This window comes from Ictalurus punctatus, unplaced genomic scaffold, assembly GCF_001660625.3.
Source record: "Ictalurus punctatus breed USDA103 unplaced genomic scaffold, Coco_2.0 tig00163711, whole genome shotgun sequence".
Classification (NCBI taxonomy): Eukaryota; Metazoa; Chordata; class Actinopteri; order Siluriformes; family Ictaluridae; genus Ictalurus; species Ictalurus punctatus.
In genome coordinates this window covers 5,624-17,319 of record NW_026521176.1, presented here as the reverse complement: position 1 = coordinate 17,319, position 11,696 = coordinate 5,624, and the positions used below count along the sequence as shown (strand labels likewise).

The 11,696-nt window shown below is 38.0% G+C and overlaps 1 non-coding gene across 1 annotated transcript; it reads left to right on the top strand.

The window, feature by feature from the left end:
* Positions 1 to 472: 472 nt before the first annotated feature.
* Positions 473 to 543, top strand: trnag-gcc (transfer RNA glycine (anticodon GCC)). Its single transcript has one exon. It is a non-coding gene; the product is annotated as a tRNA-Gly (tRNA).
* The last annotated feature ends 11,153 nt before the right edge of the window (positions 544 to 11,696 follow it).

Sequence of the window (11,696 nt, the reverse complement as noted above, 5' to 3'; positions counted from 1 at the left end):
CGCATGCGTCACTAATTCTCTTGTCTCTAAGAAGGTAGGAGGCAATTACCTGCTGCCACAGGGACGAATATTACATTACTCTGCCAGTCACTATATTACAGCACAGACACTCAACAATGGCTTATTATTTGCAGATAATAATGAATAAATTTTAATAAAAAAGAATTTTAAGACTAAGTGAAATTGGACAATTTCTCACGGCATGCCTGACAATCTTTCATGACACACTAGTGTGCCACGGCACAGTGGTTGAAAAACACTGCTCTACGGTATGTAGACTGTATTACATGCGTGTTGAGCAGAGAGGAGATATTATAATATTATACAGTATCTGGAAATATAGTGTGTGACTGCTGCTGAAATAAGGAAGAGACTTAGGATTCTCCTTTTCAAATCTGAAACCAAATTGCTGAAGCAGCACAATACTTACCTGAACAGCACACTCTGCGAAGTCTTTAGTAATTTAAACTAAGCATTGGTGGTTCAGTGGTAGAATTCTCGCCTGCCACGCGGGAGGCCCGGGTCCAATTCCCGGCCAATGCAGAAGTGAGTTTTGAAAGTTAAGCCTTCACCAAAAGAACATTACAAGCCTTATCATTTCTGCCCAAACTAGACCAACTCCATGCTGCTGAAATATACAAGAGACTTAGGATGCTCCTTTTCTATTTTGAAACCAAACTGTTTAATCAGAACAATACTTAATGAAAAGCACACTCTGCATTGTCCTTAATCCTTAAGATAAGCATTGGTGGTTCAGTGGTCAAATTCTGACCGACCACGCGTGAGGCCGGGGTTCGATTCCCGGCCACTCACGGCTGAGTTTTGAATATTGAGCCTTCACCCAAAGAACTCTACAAGCCTTATCAATTCTGTCCAAAAAAAGGGTAGCAGACACAGTCCATGTTGCTCAAATATACAAGAGCCTTAGGATGCTCCTTGTCAATTTTGAAACCAAATTGCTGAGTCAGCACAATACTTACCTGGAAAGCGTCCTCTGTGAAGTCCGGGTTAGATTCCAGGCCAATGCACAACTGAGTTTTGGAGACGTTTGTGTTGCTTGAGCCTTCACCCAAAGCACTTCACAAGCCTTATCAATTCCGCCCAAAACTAGGGTAATGGACAAACTCCATGCTGCTGAAATATGGAAGAGATTCTCCTTTAGAATTTTAAACCAAATTGCTGATGCAGCACAATACTCAGCTTTAAATCACACTGCGAAGTCCATGGATTTTTAACATTGGTGGTTCAGTGGTAGAATTCTCACCTGCCACACGGGGGCCAGTCACACGTAGGTGTAGAGCACTGACTAGCCAATAGAAAGCGAGGAAAATCCAGGAGGAGGGTCGGACGAACCTAACATAAAAACATCCGTTCAAATATTTATATTATATTATCTGTTACATATTGTATCTATGTAATTTTTTAAAAGCGGCATTGTCAACATTTACTATTCCGACACTCTTTCAGTGTGTAAAATTAACTGTTAAAGAAGAATGTGAAATTAACAGTTTGCATATATTATTTAGATAGTTATTTTAATTTTGACAGAGTGTGTAAGTTATTGAAAATGTATTCCAAATAAGGACTAATATTTTAAAGCATTTACAAATACAAGCTAGATAAAACATATTTACAAATACAGAGGACAATTTTGTTTTGTTTTTTTAAATACAATGTTGTCTATACACAATTCCACAATGGTAGAGAGAGAGAGAGAGAGAGAGAGAGAGAGAGAGAGAGAGAGAGAGAAAGAAAGAGAAAACGTAGAATGAGATTCATGGTCAACAGTATTACACAGGATTTGTAACTATTTACCAAAATCCAACCTTGTGCTTGGCTTGCAATCAGACATGCCATGCACAGACCATAAATTCTGTGTTTCACAACAAAGTTATTTTCTCTTTTCAACAATCCACCTCTGCCTCTCAGCCTCATAGAATGAGGACTGCTGAAACTCTGCCCATGTCGTCTCTGCATTCATTCCCTGTACTTGACACAGGGAGAGCACTTTAGAAGGACAGTAAATGTATTTGCCTGCCGCTCCAGGGAAACCAGGGTGGATATGAGGACTATTGGGTCCTTGTTTTAGTGGCTGGTGTCAGAACCTGCACAGATGACCAGAAGGCCCTCTGCAGAGTATGCCTCAAAGACTTTCCTGGAGCAGTAGAAGAATTTAACATCACCAGCCTGCTAAAAGAAATGTACAGAGGAGCCATCACCCATGTAACGAGATTTTGGCTGACCACAAGCTAAACAGGATCTAATTTGTTTTTTTGGTGTCTTCTCAACTGCTGCCTGTGTCAGAGGTACGTCTTCAGGAACACCACTAGCTGTTGGATTGAACGGAGTGGGAGGCTGTATTGTTCCTGACCACATCTTCTCTTTGAGGTGTTGACTTCTCTTGCAATGAAGGATTGTCTTTAATGCTTCTTGCCTCTTCAGATGAGTCCCGAAGTAAATCACCTGATGGGCCTCTCCTGAAGGACACGTTGATTCTCCCAGGGATTTTTTTTTTCTTCATGCTGATGGCCTGAATAGTACCCATAGATATGAACAATTAACATAAATAAATATATAAAAAGAATTTACTTAGTTATGCATTATGTTTTGTAAAGTAAAATTATGGTAACTGATTCTTTTAAAATAACTTGACAGGTTTCATATTAGAGTAAAAGATCAATGACCCAAAATTTAAATATACAACTATTGAAAAGATACACATCTACTCTAATATATTCCTAACCTAATCTAACATAACTGTGATCTGCTCACTTGTTACCAAAAGACTTAAAACAAATAAAAAGAAATAAACAAAAAGAGATGAAAGCCGAAAAAATAAAGCCAATAAAGTATTAACTGGTTTACGCGGTAGCGGAGGCAATTCAAAATGTAGATCTTCAAAAAAAAAAAAAAGCAAAAAAAAAGAAAACACCAAGCTTCGGAACAGCACCATGGAATCAACATGTGGCGAAAAATATATTGCATCCGTAGTGATAAGGACTACCACTGAGAATTAACTGGAGAAGTTAAGGAAAGTTGAGCATAACTACTTGCAGCTAAGTACCCTGACAGCGTGGGATTTGAACCCACACCCCCAAAGAGACTGGAACCTAAATTCAGCGCCTTGGACCACTCGGCCACACTACCCCAGGCTGACGTGGTGGTAAACCCGTTCATGGTAAGAAGGTGACCGGGTCATTCTGCCGGACAACAAGAAATCTGGCATGGGTGCGACAAATGGGCTGTTGTGAGACTCAAGTGTCTTTCGCTTAACCAGCTCTGCCGGAGACATCTAACCATTTCCAGCTGAAGACAGAGCTAAAGCGTGGTCTTTTGGACACGATTCGTCTAGGCTTAAGACCCCATGGTCCACGGTCACATCGGTAGTGTTTGCGGAAAAGCTCTTCTGCTATGGCTTTACATCCCACTTACAGTGGTGCTTGAAGGTTTGTGAACCCTTTAGAACTTTCTATACATCTTCATTACCAGGACCTAAAACATCATAAGATTTTCACACAAGTATTAAAAGTAGATAAAGAGAACCTAATTAATGAAACCAGACAAAAATATTACACATGGTCATTTATTTATTGATGAAAATGATCCAATATTGCATACCTGTGAGTGGCAAAAGTATGTGAACCTTTGCTTTCAGTATCTGGTGTGACCTCGGTGTGCAGCAACAACTGCAAACAAACGTTTCCAGTAACTGTTGATCAGTCCTGCACGTCAGCTTGGAGGAATTTTAGCCCATCCCTCATTATAGTACAGTTTCATCTCTAGGATGTGGGTGGGTTTCTTCACATGAGCTGCTTGCTTCAGGTCCTTCCACAGCATTTCTATTAGATTAAGGTCAGGACCTTAACTTGGCCATTCCAAAACACTGACTTTATTCTTCTTTAACCATTCTTTGGTAGAACGGCTTGTGTGCGTAGGGTTGCTGTCTTGCTGCATGGTCCACTTTCTCTTGAGATCCAGTTTACGGACAGATGTCCTGACATTTTCTTTTAGAATTTGCTGGTATTATTCATAGTTCATTGTTCCATCAATGATGTCAAGCCGTCCTGGCCCAGATGCAGCGAAACAGGCCCAAACTGTAATGCTACCACCACCATTTTTCAGAAATAGGATACGAGTCTTATGCTGGAATGCAGTGTTTTCCTTCCCCCAAACATAACCCTTCTCATTTAAACCAAAAAGTTCTAGTTTGGTCTCACCTGTCCACAAAACGTTTTTTTGAGTAGCCTTGTGTCTTGTCCATGTGATCTTTAGCAAACTGCATGCAGGAAGCAATGTTCTTTATGGAAAGCAGTGGCTTTCTCCTTGCCATCCTGCCATGCACACCATTGTTGTTCAGTGTACTCATTATGGTGGACTCATGAACATTAACATTTGCCTATGCGAGAGAGGCCTTTAGTTGCTTAGAAGTTACCCTGGGATCCGTTGTGACCTCGTGGACAATTACATGTCTTGCTCTTGGAGTGATCTTTGTTGGCTGACCACGCCTGGGGAGGGTAACCATGCTCGTGAATTTCCTTCATTTGTACACAATCTGTCTGACTGTGGATTGGTGGAGTCCAAACACTTTAGAGAAGGTTTTTTTTTTTGTTTTTTTTTAACTTTTCCAGCCTGATGAGCATCAACAACTCTTTTTCTGAGATCCTCACAAATGTCCTTTTTTCATACCATGATACACTTCCACAAACATGTGTTGAGAAGATCAGACTTTGATAGATCCCTGTTCTTCAAATAAGACAGGGTGCTCACTCACACCTGATTGTCATCCCGTTGATTGAAAACACCTGACCCTAATTTCCCCTTCAGACTAACTTCTCATGCAGACGCCAACAATGTCTGCACCATGCACGCTTCCTTTACAGAATGCGCTTAAGCAAGGTCTTTACAAGAAAAATAGGATCCAGAGCCACATGGGCTGTGCACAGCGGATTGGCAGTTCATCACCTTAACCTCTTGCGGACATAGCTCACGCATATGAAATTACATCCCGGTGTGAGGAGCAATAAAGAGGTTTCGGTGCAGGTTCTTTGCCCCTGTCGTCTGGACTGCGGAATGCGTTCTGCATTGATGGACCTCCAGAGACGCCAGAGCCTTACAGCAACTGTGGCCAAAAAGCATTGAAATACAGCACACGGTTGCAAAATGTGTAGCCACAGTGCTAGCTTTTCACATTTCTCCACCCTCTCTAGTGCTAGCTCAGGGACCTGTACAAAGCTTCCCGTTTGTAGGCCTTGTAGGTGTGAGACAGACTGCAATAATGCCAGATATTGCTGGAAAGAGGAGGGAAAGTAACAAGCTTGCGATGAGGATGGGATTTGAAACCACACGTGCAGAGCACAACAGATTAGCAGTCCATCGCCTTAAAGTCTCAGCCACCTCGTCTGAGACCGCCCACTTTTAACGAAAACTATGCAAATGAGGGTTTAATGTTCGCTGACTAGATGACTGCTTCTCAAATAGATTTTATTCAAGTCTTGGGGTATGAGCTGTGCCGTCATATAAACTGAAGGGTGACGATGCGGCGAGACGGCCCAAAGGTCTCACAGAACGGGACAACTCCATAGTTGAGCCATCGCAATGCAATCCAATCCTTGGGCGGCTAGGTACCGACTACCTATGGACTGCCCATCTCAGCGAGTTAAATTTCTTTGGAAAATGTAACTTTTACCTGTGACCTGAGAAGGATTACGCGGTATAGAAGATGGATGGATGGAAACGTAACTTTTATCCTTACCTGGATAAACACAACGACTGTGGAAAAGGGGGGCATGAATTGGGACGTTTGTGAGGCAGCATGCTGTGGCCAAAAAGCGTTGAAATACAGCTCATGGTTGCAAAACATGTAGCCACAGTGCTAGCTTTTCACATTTCTCCATCTCTCTCAAGGATATTCAGCTGGCCTGCCGTATTCGCGGAGAATGCGCTTAAACGACAACTCCGTCTAATATACACAAAGGCTCTTTTAAGAGTCACTTCATCGTCTCAGAAAACAGCTAATTTTATTTCTTGGGCTGTTTGAATATTTAGATAATATTTACAAAGCGAAGGGGACACATATTTATATATATATATATATATATATATATATATATATATATATATATATATATATATATATAAACATGCTTTATATACATATATATAATATATATATATATATATATATATATATATATATATATATATATATATATATATATATAAATAAATATGTGTCCCCTTCGCTTTGTAAATTTTGTATATTTATCATAATAAAGTTCACTCATCAATAACGAATAGTAAACATTTCTATATGTTGATAGAAATATAACGCATGTTTATATATATATATATATAATATATATATATATATATATATATATTATATATATAATATATATATATATATAAATAAACATGCTTTATATTTCTATCAACATATAGAAATGTTTACTATTTGTTATTGATGAGTGAACTTTATTATGATAAATATACTGCTATGTATATTACATAATGTTTGTTTATTTTATAGATGATGATGAACAGTGCAGAAGAGCCGTGTATTGTCCTTATGTAAAAACTAGACAATGCACAGTAATAACGCCGATGAGCTGTGTCTGTGTACAGTAGCCCAATCTGCCTTCTGTTCTAGGCGGCGTTGTGTCTTGTGCTGGATGGAGCTTGACTGCTCTCGTGTGTCCAGTTTAAATATTAGAACGTGTTATGGAGAGAAAAGGATATATATATATATATATATATAATATATATATATATATATATTATATATATATAATATATATATATATATATATATATATATATATGTGTGTGTGTGTGTGTGTAAATGATGTAAAAGGCTTTCTATCAACATTAGAAAAAGGTTAGTTATTAATTTTGTATTTTTAATATAAATATAGTGCTATGAATATTACATAATGTTTGTTTTTATAGAAGAGCCGTTAATTGTGGTTATGTCCGAACAATACAATGCACAGTAATGAGCTGTATCTGTAAATTAGCCCAAACCTACCTTCTGCTTCAGGTGGCGTTGTGTGTTGTGTTGGATGGAGCTTGACTGCCCTCGTGTGCCCAACCTCGGGAACGGCAATTTCCCAGCAGCGGTATTCTGTCATAAGAGTACATTTGTAGTTAGGCCCGAGTTGGTTAAGAAATATTATATGGTTTATATTACTGTGTCCTCTTTTTAACTCGTTCATGATCATTATTGTATACATTACAAAGATAAAGGTAATGTTCTTCCCTATTTGTGGATATTCTCGAAGTGAAATAGATGAGGCCACCTAGGGAACACTAAGTTACCTAGGAGCAGTGATGAGAATGACATGTCTAATAACATTAGAAATACATTAATAATGTTATTATAATAGAAATCAAGGTGTGCACTTTAACATTATAAAATATACATACACAGCAAAATCCACAGAAACAAATCCACTCTATTGGAGTTTCATTTCAGCACTTTTAAGTGTCCGGAGGGGTCCACACTCCACAGTGTCATTTTAACACTTTAATAGAGTTCACATCAACTCTTTGTATAGTTGAAATTGAACACTACTCAAGTGTTAGTTTCTCAACAGCAGTGTGTAGTGTTAGAAATTAATTCTCATAGGAGTAATTCATTAAATCTCATAGTGTTAATTGCATACTATTAAATGAGTTGCCTCTAACACTATAAAGTGTTAATATGCTACTGCACAATTAAAGTAACATTTAAATGATTACAAATCTAAAAGGCAAATAAAGAAAAAAAACAAGTTGGTTGCTTTAATAGTTTTCTTTTTTCAAGGGCGTTAACATTACTGACCCCTCAGGTCAAGTCTTTCTAAATATAACAATTGGGCACTATGTACTCTCTTTGATTATTCTCATTAGAGCACTGATGATCAAATAGCCTAAAGTGTGTCAGTTCATTCACAGAGATGACAGAAAACTCATCCATTTGGTTATCTTCTATACAGTATGCATTGAAGTGGTCATCATAGTACATCATTTTTACATTGCAGGAAATAATGAAAGCACTCTCTTCATATATTATTATATAACAGATCTTTTTGAACACAGGGAGATCATAGGTACATCCAGTGCATATGAACACAGGTACTCAAAAACCAGTTTAAGTTCATACTGTACCACACCCTCTAGCAGATCATGCATGATGTCAACAGCATAGTTATCAGTACAATGGAAATACTGTAATGAATTGAGCACACATGACTTTTTGACACCATATATTGACCGCAATTCAGGATTTTCATTTAGTGCCTTACAATGTTCAGTATGAACCTCTTTGGAATGGAAAATTAACCCAGAATGATCTTCAGTAAATATAGATTGAACTTCTTCCTTACTAATTAAACAAAGCCTACAGAAATTAGTTGCACTGAAAATTACACAAATCCCAGTAAGCCATTTAAAGCCAAATTATCTCCTGTTACTTGAATTACTGAGCCAAACAATGGTTGTTCAAAACAAGGAAGCTGTATGCCTTCGGCTTCTAAGATTTTCAGGTCATCAATAAGGGGCTTTAGTATCACATCAAAACCATATGTCTTAAGATCTTCCATGTAGAATAGAGCTGCAAGATGTACATTAATCAGTACAGAATTACACTTGGATGGAAGATTTATTTATTTATTTATTTTAGAGTAAAATAGATACAACCAAGTTTGTGGATCCCACTCTTGGAATCTAGAGGGTTAGCAATTTCAAAATCTTTGTAATAGAGTAGAATCTGTAAAGTGTGCTTTTGCTGCGAGAACAGTGCATGGTTTTGGAAATGATAACAGGCGACCTGGTTCTCCACATTTTAAATGTAACTTTTTGCTAGGATATAAACCATGTTGAAATTTTAAATGTTGACGAAGAGCCAAACAAGTTCTGAGGTGTGCTTTACATACAAAACACGTGAACATCTTCAAGACTGTTAATCTCGCTGCAGCAATCGTGCTCGAAGTTCTTTAACACGCGGGCTCTGCTTTGCTCTTCTGACATCGATGTTATAGATGGTGGTTGGATAAATGTGTAGAAATCACAAAGAGCTTCATCATATGAGAAACTGAAGACATAGTGAGCTTTCAGTTCATCAAAAGCTGCCACTGACGTGTGCGCCTTACATGGGATCGCCTTTTGGTCGATAATAACGTAGAACTTTGGGATATTCTTCTTTCGCTCACTGATACAGAGGAGGAATGGTTGTCTTGTGTCAGCACTCTCAATGAAGGTAGTCACACTGGCTCCTTCCTGAAGGTCAGCAAAGGGACATAAAATAAATATTAAAATAAAACTGCATGTTTTTTTTACATTATCACTAGCACCGTCACATCTTGTTTGTAGGTGGAGTAAGCAAAATGAGATGCAGGTCTCAGAATCCCAAATAACCTACACCTCAAGAGTTCGTAAAATTAAGATCTGATGTTTAAATATTAACTTTTGCATACCTTAAGATAGCTCACAAGATGGCTGGTGCTTGAGCTGAACTGATCTTGGATATTTTTTTTCTGGCCTCTTGAGGTTGGAGGGAGCAGATGCAGCTGCAAAAGGATTGAGGACATATCGCTGTCTCATCCTAAAGACATCACAAAATAATTAAATGATCTCTCTTTAATTATTTTTTTAAAGACTGGAACATTTTTAAAATACATAACAATTTATACTGACCATTGTAGTCCTCAGATTCAGGTTCAGTTCCTGACAGCAGCTCGCCCATATTCTTAAGAGTCTTGCAGTCTGCAATGATGTTTGGCTTGAAGAATGTTGACCACTTTGCCAGGAACTTCTTGGACACTTCGTCACCAAACATCATGGAGAAATCGTGGTCGATCTTTAAATAAGGTTTATACAGGTTTAAACATAACGGACATAAATGGATAAAAGGTCAAATACTAAAACTTAAGATCTGCTGTGTTATTTATGCATACATTTGGGATATAAAAGATTAGAACGTTGAATTTCTCAGTTGGACCGGCATGTTGTTGTTATGGTGATCATTGAACAACTCCTTTCTCTGCTGTACCAGTGAACTCATTTAATAACTACAGAGAAGGTCATTTCCTTTTCAAAACTACTTCCAAAGCTAAATATTTTCTTACCAATCTGGATACAGCAAGGAAACGAGTGAACAAATCCAGGACAGAAGATGATGCATCCTCACCGACCATCTTCTGCCGATACTGGAAAGTCGCTCTCATCTTCTCTTTGACCACAGATTCATCAGTGGAATATCGTATTGTAGATATCGCCTCCCTGCACTCCTCACCAAATCGCTGTTGACAGAATAACAGAGATTCTCGTCTGGTTTTTGGACCATCCTGAAGAACAGTCTTGGAATAACACGGGAGCCAGCACAGGTGTTATGTTGAACTGTCTTGATCCTCCATGCAATGAAGCCAGTATTACCCTAAAGGATCGTAGTAGTGTTCCTGTTTAAGAAAAGACCCAAACAGAGGCATCTCGTGCTTGGCTTCAAGAATGAATTACTCAACACAATAAGTTCACACAATGACTATATAACATTACAAAAACAAGTGGAAAATACAAAGCTGAGCAACCTATAAACACTCATCTAAAACAAGATCATTTTAACTTTAAAACTATAAAAGGGAAGAAAATATAAAAACACACTGGTTGGGTTTTCAGACAGAACTTACATATCCATGTTTGGAGAAAGGATCTTGGAGGTATGGAAAAAGTGTCACAATTCCCAGTGCATAATTGGTCTTCACACTTGACCATGGAATCATCCTTTCAAAATAAATCAGTTTACTTTGCAAGTGTGTATGTTTTGCAAGAAGTTAAAGGATAAATTCCCCTTTTATAGCAACACAGAATAGCATTCTTTATCTGTGCCACATGAATCTGTTGTGATGATAAAGGGAGGGAAGTGACCTCCAATTCTTACCCATGTAGCTCTAACATGTCTGCAACCAGGACGTTCACCATCTGTTTATGTGTGACATCTGTTAGTGTTTTGGTCTTTTCATACTCCTTGAAGATTTCCTCCCTTTGGATTGACCCTCAGAACACAATCAACTTTCTGCCAAAACATCTTACATCGTTATGACATGCTCATGGAAATTTAAGAGGATTTTTAATGCCTTTCCTTTATGTCGAGAATACATTTACAAAACACTTCTACAGATAAGTATCAATAATAAAACAATTATGTAATTGAGGATTTTAAATGCATTATTCAAAGCTTACCTGTCTTGCTTCATTCTGCTCCATTAACCCTGTTGGGTCCTCCTCTTCCTTGTGGACTCCAGGACAATTGTGGATCTGATGAATGGGATGAAGCTGGGGATAGTGGAGTCAGTACAGAGGAGGATGCTTGAACTGAGACCAGCTGAACATCCAGATCTACAAAATCACAGACAGAACAAAATCATTTAAATGTACATGTATTTATCAGTAACAAAAGCATTTCAACAAATACTTGAATGTTTACATAAAAAAATCTAAAGTATATTATCTTCATTAAGTACTTTCCATATACGAATAAGATGTATGTAACGTAATGATCAATAGTATAGCAAATGATAATAGTTTGAGGTCCTTCAAAAAGATATTTTAGACTCTGCTCCTAGGTAACTTCATGTGTTCCCTACGTGGCCTCATCTATTTCACTCAAGAATATCCACAAATAGGGGAGAAGATTACAAAAATAAAGGTGATGTATACAA